This window comes from Mus pahari, chromosome 2, assembly GCF_900095145.1.
Source record: "Mus pahari chromosome 2, PAHARI_EIJ_v1.1, whole genome shotgun sequence".
Taxonomy (NCBI): Eukaryota; Metazoa; Chordata; class Mammalia; order Rodentia; family Muridae; genus Mus; species Mus pahari.
Window position 1 is genome coordinate 155,266,565 of NC_034591.1, and position 19,765 is coordinate 155,286,329.

The 19,765-nt window shown below is 42.1% G+C and overlaps 1 protein-coding gene across 19 annotated transcripts in view; it reads left to right on the forward strand.

Annotated features, from left to right (window-relative positions):
- Plekha5 (pleckstrin homology domain containing A5) overlaps positions 1–19,765 on the forward strand; it is a 173,354-nt gene that overhangs the window by 58,770 nt on the left and 94,819 nt on the right. The window contains exon 1 of one of the 19 annotated variants that reach the window (XM_029535236.1): positions 9,920–10,503. The exons of the other annotated variants lie outside the window; for them this stretch is intronic. The gene's annotated coding sequence lies outside the window, so the exon portion shown is untranslated. Of the gene's footprint in view, positions 1–9,919; positions 10,504–19,765 lie in introns of those variants that run through there. 19 annotated transcript variants of the gene reach the window in all.

The window sequence follows — 19,765 nt, forward strand, 5'->3', positions numbered from 1 at the left end:
GTGACTGTTTTCTCATTATCATGGGAGGGTTGATTTGGTTCACAAGAGCTAAATATCCCTGTGAAACAAGCTTTTTGGCTTTTGTTTTGGATTTTTAACAAACAAATTTTAGGTTTATTTTATGAATTTTGCCTGTGTGCATGTATGTGTACCACACATGCGCCTGGTGCCTTCCGAGGTCAGAAGAGTGCACTGAATTCCCTGCAGCTGGAGAGTGGGCTCTGGGGAGCAAACACGGGTCCTCTTTGAGAACAGCAAGGACCTTTAACTACAGAACCATCTCTCCAGATCCTGTTTTAGACTTCTAAATTAATGAGTTATATTTGGAGCATGGAATGCAGTATATGAGTCAAAGACAGGATCTTGTAAACAACCGTTAAGCAAAAAGAAAGCTAACTGTTAATGTTTTTGACTGTATTTTTTTTTTAGAAGAAAATCGTGATTAGAAAGGGCCACAATATAGTGATTTTTAAGAGCATTGTGTCATTAGTCTGGACTTCGTTTTATTTCGTTTTGTTTTTTGTTTTTGTCTGTTTTTTAGATTTATTTAATACGAGTACACTGTAGCTGTACAGATGGTTGTGAGCCATCATGTGATTGCTGGGAATTGAACTCAGGACCTCTGCCTGCTTCAGCCTGAAGATTTATTTATTGTTATATGTATGTACACTGTAGCTGTCTTCAGACACACCAGAAGAGGGCATCAGATCTCATTACAGATGGTTGTGAGCTACCATGTGATTGCTGGGATTTGAACTCAAGACCTACAGAAGAGCAGTCAGTGCTCTTAACTGCTGAGCCATCTCTCCAGCCCTGGACTTTTTTTTAAAAGATAATTCATGAAGCCAGCATTTGAAAAGTAAATCTGAGCATTATTTAAAAAGCAGTTTAAATTTTACCCTTTATTCTAAATTGGAAGTTATGATTTTTTTCTATTTACTTAAAAATGCATTGTTTTGTGTACTTTTTGTGTTATTGTAACTTAAGTATAATCCTAAGAATAAAGCCCCCTAGTTGTGTTCTCCCTCCACCATGCTGCAGAGTAATGTTTAGAGTCACATTTATTTACCAGCCTTATGACATGTTGCAGACAAATTGAACAGGAAGTTTCTGGAACCCAAAGTCTAGCAGGCAGACGGCTGCAGTAAGGAGTCTGGGGTCAGGCGAGCGCCCCTGCAGTGCTGCAGCCTGCCCTGATGCAGCAGCGTCCTGAGTGCTGAGACTTGAAAATGTTTCTCCTTGCCTGGTTCTGACACAACAAAGCCTACTTTCTTAAACAGGAAAAGCCTTTGTTCTGTTTATAGTGCACACTTTAAGGTTGATGAATAAAAAGGCATTTGGAGGCACTAGGTGTGGTGATGCATTTCTGTAATCTTAGCACTTGGAAAGTGGAAGTTAGAGGATCAAGTCCTTGAGGCCAGGTCCTGCAGAACCCAAGCTGCAATATCTCCGTGATGCAGGGCAGGCAACAGCAAGCTGTCTGAGAGGAGTCCCAGTGAGCATCCAGTATTGATAGTGTAGCAGAAGCCAGACTGGTGACTCATGCAGTGACCATTTGCAAGCAGTGCTGGTTGGACAAAAGGGCGTTCTGTGCGACACAGCGCAGTTCAGTGGTGGGATTTTTTTTTTTCCTTTTTCAGGGGAGGTTGCAAGGGCAGAGGGTAGATATGGAAGGATGGGGAGATGAGTAGGGTTGGGATACATGATGTAAAGTTCACAAAATAAAACAATAAAAAGTTAATAAAAATACAAAAGGGTTTGAGGCCAGCCTCAAAAACAAAAGCAAAACCTGTAAATGGTTTAGAGAACAATTAACTTTATGTTAATGTACTGGGCATTTATTTAAAGGCAACTAAGGAATGCTGAGAGCAGAGAACTATTAGGATCTCAATCTGTCCAGCACTTTTACTGATAATACACCTCTCTCACTTGGACTGATTCTAGTCCATATAGGCAGCTGTCCCTACTCCACATCTTATATCACTGGCACCTCCAGCATCTTGGCATCTCCAGTATAATCAAGATTTCACTTTCACAACCCGATCCAGTGGCCTCTCTCTCGGCGTCCACTCAGGTGCTTCTGCCGTGGGCCTGATGAGCTTTTCTTTACCAGAGGAAGCTTCCCCAGCCCTTTACTCTTGGCTTCTTCGGGTCTCTAAAGCCAGAACCAAGTATCCAGTGCTGCCGAGTTCTGAGACTTGGCATATAATCTGGTCCTCTTTTAAAATTATATTTGCATAAACTGATTTGTTGATGGCTTACATTACCATGACTTTAGGCAACAGTAACTTAGGGAATTTTTTTTTAAAACAAGTTAGCAACTAGATATTTTTCAAACATTAGTTCATTTAATGTTTATAATCCCATAAAATAAGAAATAGTGTTCTCATTCAACACATGAATAAGCCAAATCTTAGAGTCTTTTGCAAAGCTGGTAGCTAGTCTAGAACCTGAGTGTGGAAACTCTGCTGCACACCTCTGTAAAGCTCCCTGCTGGCCTGGGTGTCTTTCCTTACCCACCCTCTTCCCAAGGCCTCTCTGTTGTTTCCCCCGACGACTACTCCTTAACCAACATAATATAGCACACAAGCACTGTGTCGAGAGCGACCCGACGTCAGCGTGCCTGCTCTGTTGCCTACTCGAGGTAGCTTGTTCTAACCCTGTGTTCCACAGTAGCAGCTACATGCCATGTTCCACAGCCCAGACCAACTTTACTTTCAAGCTGTTCTAGATCATTCCCTTGATTTCTGCCATCTTGTCGTCTTTGCCGATGTTTACATAATTTTGCCTAATGAGCATCTGGTGTTTGTCTTGCCTACACTAATTGAGATGACTAGATGTTGAGATATATCCATCTAGTTTTAGATTTAAAAGGGCAATAGTTTTTGTTCTTCTGATGGCCTGAAGTGATATTTTATTACATCTGAATTTCTTAAGTTTTGTTTCAGTAAAATTCAGTCATGAAATGTTTTTGTAAATTGATTTCCAAGGCCCTTGGCATGCCGTATGCCTGCAGTCAGCATTGGTCTGCACCTCCGCCCCCTGCTGGTCTCATGTGTGCTGACATGCAGTGTCTCAGGGACAGTGGAAAGCAGCTCTGCAAGCATTCTTTTTTTTGTTTGTTTTGTTTTGTTTTGTTTTTCGAGACAGGGTTTCTCTGTGTAGCCCTGACTGTCCTGGTACTCACTTTGTAGACCAGGCTGGCCGCAAACTCAGAAATCCGCCTGCCTCAGCCTCCCACACCCGGCTCTCTGCAAGCATTCTTAACCTCTCTCCTTTACTCAGCAACACTGGACCACCTCCTATTGGAGGCTCAGTTGGCACATCCCCTCCCAAAAGTGTCCAGACGTGCCTCTTCCTGGGTCCCCTATACCTCCCATCTGCCACCATCACCCCTCCAGTTACAGTAGCATCTCAGCTTTTCTTGCTCTTGAACTTTTAGGATCTCCTCTCCACACTGTAGCTGAGCACATCTTCTCAAAGTGTAAGCATCTCGACCACATTGTCAGCGCTACCACCCACGAGCAGCTGTCCCGTTGCACTGAGATCCTCAGATCCTGCCTGGCCTGAGAGTCCAGTGACAGTTGACTTCCGTGTCTCAGACTTCATCGCCTGCCAGCTTTCTCTTACCCATTCTACTTGGCTACACAAGCCTTCTTTCTTGTCTTTGTGATGCCAAGCTTAGCTTCTAAATTTAGCTTGCCCCATCTGAACCACACCCTCGGGGCCTTTTCTGCTTTTCCACTCACAGGCACACAGCGTGCCCTGGCTCTGCACAGCCTTTTCTGTAGTCTAGTCTCTGAGTCCTGCCTGTGAGCCCGGAGGCTCCTGAAGCAGACAGCTCGCTAGTGTTGTGTCTGCCGTGTGGACAAGGGCATTTGCAACAGACTGTACTCCGCACACATTCAGGGAATGAGTGAACAAAGGGAACAAATTACTTTTAAGTGGCAAATTTCAGCAATACGTAAGGTAATAGTCTAATCAACTCATTGACAGTATTCTTAGCAGAATAGGAAAAAAAAATACAGCTTATGATTGGAGGGAGAGGTATTAAGTAGTTATTATAATGTCTCTTAGCAGAAAGTAATAATAATCTTGTCCCAACCCTGGCTTTTCTTTTTACTTATATAATGCAATATTTTAAAAATATTTTTCTCTTATACCTTTATTCAGAAACAACATTGTCTTGTATGTCCTTTATTTTTCCAGTAAAACATGAGGGTTTTTTTCCTGGTATAAGTATTGTCTATTGCAACAGACAACTTAAATGCCAAAATAATATATAATTAGGTCTATTCATTATCTTGCCACATGCTAAGTAGATGCTAAGGGTTTATTGCTACAATAAAAGTCAATGGTATATTTAAGCTTCTTTTATGTGAAAATGTATTTTAAAATTTACCACTTTTTATCAGTAGCAAATTTATTATGTAGAATGTATGCTTCTGCTAAAGACTCCTGTAAGTTTATGTGTCCCCTCAAATACCTTCTTGTTACTTCTCCCTTCCATTTAACAACCTTTTTTTTAACTTACTCATTTTATTCTGTGAGTGTTTTGTCTGCATACATGTCTGTACACCACATGCATGCTTAATGATCCCTTTGGAAGTCAGAAAAAACAATTAGATCCCCTAGAACTGGAGTTACATGTGGTTGTGAGCCACCATGTCTGTGTGTGTCTCTGTGTGTGTATCTCTGTGTGTATCTATGTCTGTGTGTATATACATGTGAGTGCACTGCCCATAGAGGCCAGAAGAGGGCATATGATGCATAGGAGCTGGAGGTCTGGCAGCTGTGAGCTACCCAGTGTGAGTGCTGGGATCCTTTGGAAGAGCAGACAAAATGCATGCCTCACCACTGAGCCATCTCCTTAGCTCCTCGGTGTTGTGATACATAGTTGGAAGGTCTAAATTTTAATAGTAAAAATGCATAATTTTAAAAATTAGATTACTTCCTTCTTCTGCTGCCTTCTGAAGCCCCAGGTGAGAAATCCATAAAGCACAAAGAGGCGTCTTTGCCAGCAGTAAACTGTCAGTGCTTTGAGACTGATTTGGCACTGTGTGTGACTGGGACTCTGATTGGTTTGTGGGATAAGTGGAGTAGTAGCAGTGATGACAGCAGCCATTTCTGATTCGTGGTTTGTCCTCTCATTCTCAGATCCCCTTTCTACTTTGTGGTCTTCCTTCCCGTGTTCAGGATCCTCTGACCACTGTTCCTTTCCCTGGCTGGTTAGCTTCTTTAGACTTCTCATTAATATATGACAGTATGATCTTGAGGGCTTCCAGCTAGCTCAGTACTCAACTGTAATGTGATAGATTTGTACTCTGAGGTCCTCTAAATGCTAAATACTAGTGCAGATGTCATTGAGCCCAACAGCCACAGGAACCATGGGAAGAAGCCATTCAAAGGCTTGATGTCTTTGGAGGAACTGGATAACTGTATTTTGTAACTAAGGTCCGTTTACATATTGCCTCAAACTCTGTAAACAAATTGAAATTAAAATCATTTTATCCTTTTTTCCCATTCTTCCTGGGAATGGAAAATATAAGAGAAATTGCAGGGTTCGAGTTAAGGCCTGGGAGTTTGTCACTTTGTAAAACTAGGGTGGAAAGTGGTGTGGCTGGGCTGCTGGGGGTGGGGGTGGGGGTGACCCGTCAGATGCTTGACTCACTACACTGCCTCCATTCTGAGATCACTAAGCCAGCTGGAACAAATACAGTTATCACATACTGACTTCATTGCCTTCGCTGCCTGCCCTTTCTTCCCCAGATCTGTTTATATCTTGTTTTATTTTTCCTTATCTTTTGTTACTTATTATTTCTGCTCTCCAAAACCAAAAACTAGGGGGAAAGTTTTAATGACTATGCCAGAGGGATTCTGTAAAGGAAGAATAATTTTTCTACCAACGATTCTCTAATAACTAGCAAGCCATAATGTCAATCAAGACAGCAACCCATAGGTCTGTATAATAACAACATCATATACAAAACATGCTAAAAAGTCATTAAAGATAAATGGATGTTGTACTTTCCCAGTTTCAGACTTTTGCTTTATTTCAGAAGCATTTCCTAAGCTGTCCTTCCCGCTTCCCTGGCCACCCCTGCCCTAGACAGCCAGTGCAGCCCATGTGGACCTTTGTTTTCTCCTGGAATTCTTGGCTTCTCTTGGATCAGCTAGCTGTGTTGTATTTCAGCTATTTACTTATCCTTCTCTTTCTGCGAACTAGTACACCTGCAGAGAAGTTAACCAGAGAAATCAGTGCTGCTTAACTGGAATCTTTTTGATGAACCAGGTAGGGTTTGTGGATTGGGGTAACCTCTTCCAGGCCTGTGTGTGCCACTGGTTGTCTGAGCCAGGTAGGGTTTGTGGATTGGGGTAACCTCTTCCAGGCCTGTGTGTGCCACTGGTTGTCTGAGCCAGGTAGAGTTTGTGGGTCGGGGTAACCTCTTCCAGGCCTGTGTGTGCCACTGATTGTCTGAGCCAGGTAGAGTTTGTGGGTCGGGGTAACCTCTTCCAGGCCTGTGTGTGCCACTGGGTATCTGAGCCATTGGGCTCCAGCCTAGAGCCTGTTGCTTGTTCCATGCTTTTAGATTGAGCAGGGAAGACTGTGGAGTCGGCCAGAGTTGATAAAACCTTCTATGGTGAAAGGTCTACCCAAGCTGATTGAGAAGGCATAGCTGGGATAGGAGTTTTCCTTCAGCAGCAGGCAGCCATAGACGGACTGTGGCTTCTTGAGGGTCTTGTGAAGTTTTCACAGTGGCATGATGTCAGAATGCTTGGTTGCCTGGCTGATAGTGTTCACTTAAGAGAGCGAACTGCTAGGGCCAGGGTCTAATGTCTGGCAGTCAGATTATTCTACTCATCAATATCTTAGCTTATTTAAAGGGAAAATTAACATTGGCGATTCAACAGTACTTCACAGTGTGTAATGCTTATTAATTCTTAGAATTCCTTAAAGAGTGGTTCCTCCAATCTCTCTTAGAACCTCAGAATTTAAGGAGTTTCTCCACAGTGTATGCAGTGTGTGACCTCACACCCACTCACTTTGGAGTGAGTAAGCGCGCGTGCAAGCATGTGCGTGTTTCCAATATTCCTCAGCCACCCCAGATGGCCCTGCCACATTCCTGTGGTAAGCAGAATAACAGACTGTAACATGAGACTCCTCCCATGAGCACACAGCATCAAGTGTGAGTTCCAACATACTCTGCAGACCGTAATGGCTCAGTGAGAGCTAAGCATCACAGAGCCATGGAGAGCCACGGGAAAGACACTTGTTTGCTTGTTTGGTCTCTGTGTCTTCGCAGGTTGACTGGGAGCCCAACACTGCCTTCAAAGTACAACAAATTGCAGGCAAAACTCCTGGAAGCTGGATCTAGGGGTGCATGCTTGTCATCTGACCCAGGAGAATGACACAGGAGAATCAGGAGCACTCGGCTAGCCTGCGTAACAGAGCAAGGCCCTGTTTCAAAGCAGCAGCGAAAAGCTGATGTGTTCATTTCCGTTCTTGGACCTTCCATCCCCACACTTAGTAAAGTGTGGAATAGAAAAACAGTTATATTTCAATCTTTATAGAACATGTGATTCTCAGAGAAATAAGCAATGTCTTTGTTGAATGTTTTAAGAACTCATTCTTATTGGGGACATCTGGGAAATATTTGTTTCAGACTTTGCTGGTAGAAAGGGTTAGCCGAAATTAACGAATGATTGCATAACATAGAGATTAATAACACAATAACACAAGTATGGCAGTGTACACCTGTAATTCCACCATGACAAGATTGAGCAGACAGTCAACAACCTCACAGCCTTCTGGGCTGCATAGTATAATCCTGTCTCAAACAGATTTAAAACAAAACCCTCTAATTACCGTGAACACTTAAATTGAATGTATACAAGAGGGAAATCATGCTGAAGGGAAGTGTGGTGTGGAAAAATGTAAAGGATGAAATGAAAGAGAACAGGACTGTGTCTGTGTAGCTTGAGAGGGCTCTTTCCCTGTCCCCCTCGTGTGTGTGTGTGTGTGTGTGTGTGTGTGTGTGCGTGTGTGTGTGTGTGAGTGAGTGTGTGTCTGTTTCTTGTTTTAGATATGATGTCTTTACTTTGCAGTTGTTTCAAACATAGTCCAACTCTTGCTGTCTACTTCCAGATTTTCCCTCATAATAATTAGCTTTTTTTCTCTCTAATGTTGATTCTACCTTTGTTCATGCAGCCAGTGTCACTGCTCTAGTCCCCATGTGGGTTTGTGGGCCTGGCTCCTGGCTGTCCCTTGTCCCTTCTCCCCATACCCTCAGAAAGCTCAATTGATTTCCCTCTCAGAATGCTCTTTCTCGATCCTCCCTCTAGACTTTGAGGCTGAGTGACTCTGGGTCCCTACTTTATCTTTTGTTATTTCCCTTTCTGGGCTTCTTCTTCAAAGATGGCTGTTGTGCACCTGCCCACAGACCCAAAGCTCCAGCGCTCCCTGACAGGAAGAGTGCTGAAGAAAATGTTTTGTTGGTAGTTTTCTTTGAAGTTAACATAGTTTCCACTGGGAAACTGTTGAAATTAAATGTGGTTCCATTTACTTTCTCTGTAGTCTTCTCCCAGTTTTCAGTCTGAGAGTTGAACCCAAGGTCTTGCAGAAGTTAACTAACAAGCACTCTATCCAAGCTACATCTTTATTCTTTGACTTTTAAAAATTATTTCAAATTTTGTTTATGTGTATATGTCTGTGTTGCCATGTGCATTTGAGTGTGGGTGCACACAGAGACCTGTAAATGGAGTTAAAAGTAGTTTGGGAGCCTCCCAATATGGGTGCTGGGAACCAAGTTTGGTTTCCTTGTAAGGGCAGTGCATCCTCTTAATCACAGAGCCAGGTCTCCATTTGATTGGTTGGTTTTGATTTTGAGGCAGTATTTCCTTATGTACCTCTTCCTGGCCTTGAACTTGCTGTATAGTCAAGACTGGCTTGATCTCACAATCTTTCTGCCTTGGGCTGAGGAGGAAGAGGAGGAGGAGGAGGAAATAAATAAAATAAAGCAAACCCCCCACTGATTAGCATATGTGACCATTTAATGGTAGAGTTAACTTTGTTCCCATCAGAGGTTTGCTGTCTTCATATTTGTGCATGTCAAGTGTTCAGCTTCTTCCTACAAATACTTCCTAGTTTTGCCTGTCTGCCCAGAGGGAAAAGGGGAAGTGGGTAGAAAAAAGTTGTGTGGTTGAGTTTTACTGGACTGGGTTGAAATGGAGTAGAGATAAATCACCACCATCCCAAAGTTCATGGCTGTTCCTGTAGGTTACCCAGAAAATCACAGCCAACTGTTATGTTCTAATATAGATATAAATAAAATAATATAAAGATGTATGTGTAAACTCCGGGTTTTCTACCATTTTTGTAAAACATGTTCTTTTGCCTGGAGTAGTAGCACACACGTTTTATCTCAGCTGTGAGTAAGACAGAACTCTCTGAGTTCCAGGTCAGCCAGGACACACACACCACACACACACACACACACACACACACACGGTGGGGGGGGGAGTTTAAAAGGTTCTGTTTTCTACACTTAACAATATTTGGGTCATACCTACTGTTATGTAACATCATCTATAATCGATTATATAATCTGTAGTTTAAAAAAATCAACTTTAATTTGAGGATACAAATGGCACAAATGTATACCATTGTTTCAGGCCACTATTTACACAGGAGAAATTGAACACCTCTATAAAGAAAACTAAAGAACCAGCCAAGCTGCGTGTGGATAGGACTGCAAATAAAGAGTGAGCTGCAGTGCCGAACAGCAGCACTTACTTCACAGATTGAGCTGCCTGGCCGGCAGGCAGGGGGACAGATAAAGGAGGAGAGGTGAAATGGACTCTAGGTTGCTTGCTTTATTGGTGCTTGTATTTACATTTGGAGGCCGTATCTGAGATGTCTTAAATTGCAGTTTATCCTGGCATCTTGGCATATTATGTTGGTAGTTGAGCACTGTACCTGGGCATGGAGATGGATCAGCCAATAAAAGCATTACTGGGCTTGCAAAGGACCCCAGATGTCTGTCATTTCAGCTCCTGGGAGATCTAGCCTCTCTGATCTGCCACCAGACCCCACCCAGACACTAGCAATTAAAAACAAAATAAATATTTAAAATTATTGAAACATAAGGGTGTGCTTTAATAAAAGTGTAGAAGTAGTTCTTGTAACATCAGGTTACATGAAGCAGCAAGACCACGGATTTAATGTCCAGGCGTTAGCCTGGTATTCTGTGTAGATTACAGCCGATGGTCTTTGCGTGTGCAGCTCTCAGAGTTTGTGTGGAAGTAGGTCATGGCATGCTGAGATACCAAGTCATTTAAGTTAGATACCGAGCATGCTCATAGGAGGAACCTGCTCCGGAAGACTGCGGTGTGCTTCAGCTTCTGGGAAGGAGCAGGAGAAGGAGTGTGGTGTTCGCGTTCTAACAGAAAGCAGAAGCCTGGGATGAAGAGCAGAACACAGCTTCCTTAGTTAGCAAAAGACTGGTGAGTGACTGCTTTGTCTTTCCCCAGTAGGCTGTGCCTTGACCTCCATCTGCAGCTCGGCTGTGCGTAGCTCGTACACAGCCCTGGAGAAATTTGCTCAGCACTCTTTAGTCTCTTCCTTCGGAAATATACCAGTGTGATTTTGAGGTGACAAGCTCACAAAGTTCTAGGATAATAATGCTTCCCGTGACTTCCACCGATGTCATTGCTCCTGTGCTGAGTACTAAGTAATGCTGGCAGAATTGTGTGCCGAGAGACCAGGATTTGTTAATCCAGGCATTTTGGCGTTCTTGTAGTTCACTGCTCTTGCTCGTCTGCCTTTACCAGTCTATACTGTATTTCCTAAAGTAATTGGAAATACAGCCGTTTAGCTAGGATCGGTTATTTAAAGAAAGTAAAAGGGTGTTTACAGTAATGTACATGTTAACTAGGTGGCTCAGAAGTAAAAGTTTGCTTTGCAATAAAGTAAGATGAAAACAGTAGCACCGTGTAAAATGTGCTACAGTTCCATGTCCATGCTTGGAATTCGTTCTATTTAGTTAATGCATTAACTATGCAAGTGTCTGGAACAATGCTTTGCTGGTTTTAGTTCTTTAAGCTCACTGTGGTGCTTGCTGGGAATATAATCTTAAGTAATTTCAAAGTATTTATGTTTTAGTATGAACTTAAAAGTGAAATGCTTTATATGTTTTTATATATTTTACTCTTAAGATACCCGATAGTGTTTATAATTGTTTATTGTTTTTAATGAACACTATACTTTACTATTTGGAAGAGAGATACAGGGGATGGTCTACTGGGATTTCTGAAGGGTCAAATTCTACCTCTGAGCTGGGGATACGTGCTAGAGCTTTTGAAGATTCGAGAGAAAGCAGAAAATTGCCATATGTTTTTCCTTGGGGAAAATTGAGTTGTACATCCAAATGTCGGGTGGGGAGTTTGAGACTTAGCAGGTACTTTGAAGAGCTCTAGAAGGAAGGGGTGAGGGAGGATACTGAACGCTCAGTGCTGCCACGTGCCAGGCAGTCATGTGATGCTTTCCTAAAATACCTCTGTTTTGTGAACTGCCCCCGCTATGCCATTTTCCAGGATTGGCAGGTGGGAAGGAAGTGGGTGTGCATTGGAAGCTTGGAGAGTCATAAAGAGAAGGTTAGCAGGGGGTGGGCGAAGGTCCCATTTCTCAACACTGACTTCCGCTCGTGACCCTGCATCCTAAGTGTCATTTGTCTGCGTGAGACTTTGCTGTGTAAATAGCAAATCCTTTAAGGTGTCTACTGCTGACTGCCTGGCTGTGAGACCATAGCACATGTCCCCTGTGAGACCCTAACCAGCTCCACCTTTAGTGTTTTGCTGACTTCTTCTCCCTAAGCATTTCAAATGAACAAAATGTATAAACCTCTTTTGGTTTCAGAGTTAACTTGTCTATTTAGTTCTATTCACCTCTCCTTGTAGAGTATTACGGCTCTTCAGTAGAAGACAGATAACAGAAGAGTTGCTGCTTTAAAAAAATAAAAAATAAAAAGCATATAGAAACAGTGGGAAAGATGCAAGGAGAGAAATGTGGAAAGACAGTTGCTGATTGCAAAGGCTGCCTGGTTCTAAAACGGAAGCCCAGATTTGTTGTTCATAGTCAAGCCAGTGTGTTCCTCTCCCAACTGCAGGCAGGGTGCTCCCTAACCTCTGTGAGACTCCGCAGTACTGAAAGCTCCTGAGTGGACCTGTGTGGTGATGGGCCCTGTGATCAAGTCAATTTGAAAACCAGCAACCTACGAAGGCTTTTTATACGGATTGTGGCCTTTTTCATCCTGCTCAGGGGCTTAAGTTCTCCTGGAATATACTTTACTTTGTAAAGAAAAACCCTACACACCTTTAACCATGTGGCAGGTGCTCCGACAGTCCAAGCAGGGACTTGCTCAGTGTGGGGGCGAAGGGGCCACCTTACAGGGAAGAGTTCCAAGAGGAGACATGCACGTGAGCCTCAGCGACCAGGGCCTGTAACGTGCTAAAACTGCTGCCTTAAAAGACCTGCACTGCCCTGACCAGGGTTGTACAAAACCACAACTGTGTTTTGAAGTAGCTACTGGTACTATGTCAAGATCTGCGATGAGATGGTGACCAAGTAGAATGTTTATAATTCTCACAAGTTTCTGTTCTTCTCAGCCTGTAGACAGGTGTGGGGAACACACACCTGGTTACCCCAGGCCAACCTAAGTGATATATATAACCACATTCTGGGTTTTGAGGAAAAACGACAAGGTTTTCTATGAAAAACAGACTTTCAAAGATGTTATTTGTAGTAAGAAAAGAAGTAGCTTTTGTAATCTGGTAGACCTAACCCCGATGTGTTTCCTGCCAGTTAACTTTATGTAGATATTTTCACCTCACCGGTGTCTGTTTCCCACTCCGCCCCTCACTGTGAACAGAAATGTCAATGATTTTATATATATATATATATATATATATATATATATATATATATATATATATATATATATAATAGAATCAATTTTTTTTTTAATTTTAGACTGGTGTTAGTAGCAGAAGAGATGATTAAATAAATGTCACCTCAATTTCATAATTAAAAAATACCTCTCTTGGGGCTGGAGAGATGGCTCAGCGGTTAAGAGCACAGGCTGCTTCCAGAGGTCCTGAGTTCAATTCCCAGCAACCACATGGTAGCTCACAACCATCTGTAATGGGGATCTGATGCCCTCTTCTGGTGTGTCTGAAGATAGCTACAGTGTACTCATATAAATAAATAAATCTTAAAAAAAAAAAAAAAAACTCTTATTTTAAAGCATACTAATTTATTTATTTTAAAATTATTTATGAATGTATTTTGTATGTATGAGTGCTCTGTATACATGTATGCCTGCATGCCAGTAGAGGGCATCAGATCCCATTATGGATGGTTGTGCACCACCATGTGGTTGTGGGAATTGAGCTCAGGACCTCTGGAAGAACACCACTGCTTTTAACTGTTGAGCCATCTCTCCAACCCCCAAGCATACTAGTTTATAAAGAGCAATATATTTTGAGTGGTTTTTTTTTTTTTTTTTTTTTAGATTTATTTATGTGTATGAGTGTTTTGCTCAAATGTGTGTCGGTATAGCACATACCTGTCTGATGCTTGACTCTCCTGAAACAGGAGTTAGGAATAATTGTGAGCTGACATCGGATGAAAGTGTCAAACCCAGATCCTCTGCAAGAGCCATCTCTCCATCTCCTACTTAAGGTACTTTAATAACAATATGGAGAGAGAGGGAGAGAAGGTGAGAGAGAGAAAGAGAGAGAAACAATGTGAATAGGATAGTGTTGAAAAGAGTCTCCATTTTCAAAGCCAGCTCTATTTTGAACTTTTTTTTATTACTATTTGTCTTAGTCGGGGTTTCTATTCCTGCACAAACATCATGACCATGAAACAATTTGGGGAGGAAAGGGTTTATTCAGCTTACACTTCCATACTGCTGTTCATCACCAAGGAAGTCAGGACTGGAACTCAAGCAGGTCAAGAAGCAGGAGCTGATGCAGAAGCCATGGAGGGATGTTCTTTACTGGCTTGTTTCCCCTGGCTTGCTCAGCCTGCTCTCTTATAGAATACAAGACTGCCAGTGCAGAGATGGTCCCACCCACAAGGGGCCTCTCCCCCTTGATCACTAATTGAGAAAATTCCCCACAGCTGGATCTCATAGGGGCATTTCCCCAACTAAAGCTCCTTTCTCTGTGATAACTCCAGCTGTGTCAAGTTGACACAAAACTAGCCAGTACACTATTATTAGATTTTTGAGATAGGATCCTATGTAGCAAACGATGGCCTTAAATTCTTGATCCTTCTAAGTGCTAAAATTATCACCAGTCCTGGTTCTGTGTTAACTTTCTAGAGTATTTGCTAAACTGTGGTCTAACTGTAATCTGCACAATGGAAACATTGAAGAGATTTGACTAACTATCATGATGGTCTAGCCGGGTGTTATGGTTCACACCATAGTCCCATCTCTTGGGAGGCAGGAGGATCAGGAATTTAAGATCATCCTTAGCTATATAAAAACTTTAAGGCCAGCCTGTGCTACACAAGATCCTATCTTTAATAACAAAACAACTTTAAAAAATTATTTTTACTATTTTTAATTGTGTGTGTGTGTGTGTGTGTGTGTGTGTGTGTGTGTGTGTACACATGAGTGCAGATACCTACAGATGACAGGGGTGGCACATACCCCTGGAGCTGGAGTTGCAGATGACTTTGAACCATGTGATGTGGGTGCTGGGAACTGAACTTAGACCCTCTGGAAGATCAGAATGAAAGCTTGACCGTTGAGCAATCTCTTTATCTCTCAACTTGGTTTTTTTTAACCATATGCTTTTGTTACTATAAAAGCCATGTTAACTAAAATTACATTTAGGTGAGTATGAATTCCTCAACTAATGAACCTGAACATGCCAGTGTGTGGTTGGCATTTGCCAAATGTAAATTTATCTGGTTTCATTCTGTTGGGAAAGGGTGGAAAGTCAGGACTCTGCACATGTTGAGAAAGTACTCTACCACTGATGGATATTGATTTAAATTTTTGCTTTATGTTTTTAATCCATATCAACAAATATAGACTGAAAGTTTATTTCAAAGCATATATTTTCTTGAGAGAGGGTGTTTTTTCTTTTTGTGATGATTGCTGACCTAATAAAACTATTAAGAAGCAAACTATGAACCATGTGATGTGGGTCCCGGGAACTGAACTTAGACCCTCTGGAGGATCAGAATGTAAGCTTGACCGTTGAGCAATCTCTCTAGCCCTCTACTTGGTTTTTTTTTTAACTCATATGCTTTAGTTACTATACTTATTATTAGATTATTATTATACTGTTACATAGTTAATTCTTTGTTATGATTTACACCCGGTAAACTTTAGGGTCAATGAATGAGGCTACTCAGTATAACTCTTAAGTAGCGAGGGGTTCAGAGAAAGAGTTCATCAGACGGTGCTTTCCCATAGTCCTATACTTTGTCTTCTAGTAGTAACTTTTTGGCAGATTTAAGGTGGTTCAGCTGACTTGATATAAAAGTAGCATTTAATAAGCTCTCGGGTATGAATGACTTAAGATAGATGTTGTGGTGTTGTATTGCTTCCAAGAGATCCCATGGCAACTCTCATAAAAAGACGGCATTTACTTGGGGCTGGCTTATAGTCTGAGAGGTTTGGTCCGTTGTTGACATGATGGGAAGCATGGTGATGTGCAGGCAGAAAAGGTGCTGGAGAAACAGAGTTCTACATCCACATCTGTGGGCAACAGGAGGAGAGAGACGTGGGGCCGAGCTTGAACTTTTGAAACCTTAAAACCTAAACCATGGCACACTTCCTCCAACAAGGCCTCGCCTACTAATAAATAAAAAGCAGCAATAGTGACAGTAACCTTCTTTGGTTTTGGTTTTGGTTTTTGAGACTATATCAAATTACCCAGGCTTTGTAGCTGAAGGTGACCTCAAGTTCCAGATCTTCCTGCCTTTCTAACTCTGGGCATATAGGCATTCTGAACCTTCTCTTTCCAGATGGAAGCTCATTCTCCTGCCTCCACCCCCGTCTGATGTTGGGGGTTAGGGGAAGGCTGTCTTGACTCCTGTCACATCTGGAGTTGGCATGCTTCCTTACACATCTGTCGCAGGTTTTCATTGGAGTAGAGCCTTTAAAATGGTTTGAACTGGAGGCTGGAGCAATAGCTCAGTGGTTAAGAACACTAGCTGCTCTTACAGAGGACCTAGGTTTGATTCCCAGCACCCACATGGTAGCTCCCAACCACACCTATAACTCAAATTCCCCAAGGACACCAGGTATGTGTGTGTGCACAGATATTCATGCAGGCAAAATGCCATACATAAATAAGTAATTTTTTATGAAATTATTTGAATTTCAGTATATATCATAATCCACACTAGTTCTTCAACTAAATGTGTGCACCCTTCCCTTCACTCCCACTTTGAGTGCTGGGCCTTTTTTCTTTCTCATGATATATGATTCTTTCCAATATCCTGAGTGCTGCTAGAGGGGCTGGCAGGTCTCCTTCATTACGTGCTTACTGGACCCCAGGGCCTTCTGCCTTGTTGGTGCTGCCTCTTGGCTGCTCTGACTGCCACTCGCTCCCTTCAGGGACGTTTGGTTTGGTTTTCTTTGAGAAATTGATAATTGGATCTAGTTGCAGCTGGCTCATGTCCCTATTAAATTTGAAATCTAACTTAAATAGCAATTGCCCTTGCTTTTAGCCTTCTAACTATGTGTATTCTCCAGTCCCAATTTACTCTGAGAAGAGGGTATACAAATAATGAACCTGTGGTCAAGGCCTCTTGGCCTTAAGGGCTTAGGGACTACAGGTGGGCTGGCTGGCATACCTCAGTATGTGAGCACTGAAGGTTGGTCAGCTTTCTTACTAATATTGGTTTCTTGGTGTCTTATTAGTTACATTTAACCAAAAGTAGTTTGGGGGTAGAAGCGTCAGAAGAAGCTGGAATGTCAGAAGCCAAGATTTGAGTTCTTGAGCAAATAATGTGGAGCTGAGGGCAGTGCTGGAGCAGGCAGCCTGAGGAGAGTGACAGAACTTTAGACTAACTGCTGACCAGAGTGGATAGAGAAAAGGGCTGCTGCCCCTGGGGTTTAGAGCCCAGCAGAGCCTCACAGAGGCCTCGGTGGTCACACCCACGGCCTTTCGTTTGAAGCAATCAGGTTTCTTTACTGTTTTGTTTTCCTCCAGAATGCGTTTGCTTACCAAAGTCTGTTTCCTTTGCAGTGTCTGGCCTTTCCCTGCCACGTTAAGCTTGTTGAACAATTTTTTTACTATGAAATATAAAGTGTTATGAGATAAAAATAGTATGAAGCTATAACTGTACATAGAAACTTAGTCACTGTTTGGGTGTTTAGTGTTCTCTAGCATGAGCAGTAGCCAAGAAGATGCAGCCTTTGAGGACTGGCAGCTGAGATGCTGCTCATTGTGAGTGGCTATGAGTTAGCTCTTACAGAGCTCTTTGGGCTTTTCTGCTCTCATACCCACCAGAAACTTCAAGCTGTGATTTTTAAAACTTCAAAGCATTTTCATATTTGAAACAGTGTCTTCGTGGCCTAAGAGCATATCATAAAGCCAAACAAAGGGCCCACTCTCATTTCTTGAGTTTCTTCTAAAATTTAGCAGTTGTTGGCTCTTAAGACAACTGAGAAAGGACAAGCACTTGCCCCCAAAGCCTGGTGACCTGAGCTCAACCTCTCTAATCCACGTAAAGGTAGGAAAAGGAGAGAACAGGCATAGACATGTGTGCACACATGCACACACACACACACACACACACACACACATTTTTTAAAAATAAATAAAATAAAACTGGAACCATTATAAAGAAATCTCAAGGCTACATAGTGAAGCCCTGTCACAAACACACACACACACACACATTTTTTAAAAATAAATAAAATAAAACTGGAACCATTATAAAGAAATCTCAAGGCTACATAGTGAAGCCCTGTCACAAAATACTACTACTGCTACTACTAATAATAATAATAAATCTCATTTTTCAACAGTTTAAAAACTCTGTTCTAATCGTTAGAACTAGTGAGTAAGATCTCAATAACTGCTGACACGTATAAGTTACTAAGTCTTGGCTTCCTGGCAAAATTGAGTCAAATAATAATTTAACAATAACTCTTCAACTTACAAATAAAGTATATCAGAAGAGTTCGTGTAGGCAGAATGTTATATACATAATAAATAAGTAAATCTTAGAATAAATAAAAACCCAGCAGCAGAGAGGGACAGGCTCGGGTTAGTAGTGCTGTGCTGCAGCAGACACTGCCAGGGGGCGCTGCTTGGAGTGTGTTCCGTGTCACATGATCAAACCCCAGCTCTCACCTGTGCGATTCAAACAGTGCGAAGTACCAGTGAGTTTTGTTTAATATCTATTTTTTTATTTTTTTAATATCTGTTTTTCTTATTTTGACTTACGTTTGTGGGTGTCTGTGTAAGGAGTGACACATGTGGGGGACTGCTTACTTAGGAGGTGATCTTTACTTCTATCCGACACAGTGGGAGCAAGAAATAACATATTTATTCTTCACTACTCAAAGTTCATGTTCTCAGTAATCATATCCAAAAATGTTATACAGTAGAAACAGCTCTATGAAGTGCTGCACTGTTTTTATTTGCTCTGAAAATGTGCTTCCAGACTGTCTGATTGATTTTGCCCTAGTCAGAAGGAGGGGATTTCAGTAAGTTGTCTATTATCCCTAAACAGAAACTGCACCCAATACTTTTGGCATGCTAAGCAAATGCTCGCTCTACCACTGAGTTAACTCCCGAGCTCTCAATACACCCAGCTCCCTCTTTTTCTAGTTCTGACCTTAAACTAGCAATGACTTAAGTAGATTAATTTTACTATGTATTAAATACCCATAGATTACTTATTACTTAAAAGCAGTTTGAGGGTTGGAGAGATAGCTCTTCAAGTAAAGAACTTGACACACAGCTTGAGGACCTGAGTTCAAATACCCAGAACCCATGTAGAAGCACACACCTGTCTGCTATCATGAGTGAAGCGGGAGGATTCCTGGACCATCTGTGGCCAGGAAGGCTGGCATTCATGTGGAAGACAACAAAGAGAACTCTACCTCAAAAGAAGATGGGAAGCACGGCCTGGCAGCATGCTGTCCACTGACTGCACACCCTAAGTCCACATGTGCTTACACACAACTGTTTCTCTTAAGAATAAAGCAGCTTGGGCCGGGAGAGATTTCTCAGTGATTAAGAACACTGGTTGCTCTTGTGGAAGATTCAGATTCAGTTCTAAGCACACAAGGCTAGTTCTCAACCTTCTGTAGCGCTAGTTCCAGAGGGCAATCCGACACCCTCCTCTTCCTCTGAAGATACTAAACAAACTCACTCTCTCTCTCTCTCTCTCTCTCTCTCTCTCTCTCTCTCTCTCTCTCTCTCTCCCCCTAAGAAACAATATTGGAACATTTGGATTAACTGGAAGAATTGTTTAAGGCACTTTTACCTCTCTCTCTGGTTGTGTAAAGCTCACTTACCCTGTAGAACAATGGATAATACTTTGCCAAAGATACTTTTTTCTTTTAAGAAGATTTGCACAGGGGCTGGAGAGATGGCTCAGTGGTTAAGAGCACTAACTGCTCTTCCAAAGGTCCTGAGTTCAAATCCCAGCGACCACATGGTGGCTCACAGCCATTCGTAATGAGATCTGGCACCCTCTTCTGGAGTGTCTGAAGACAGTTAT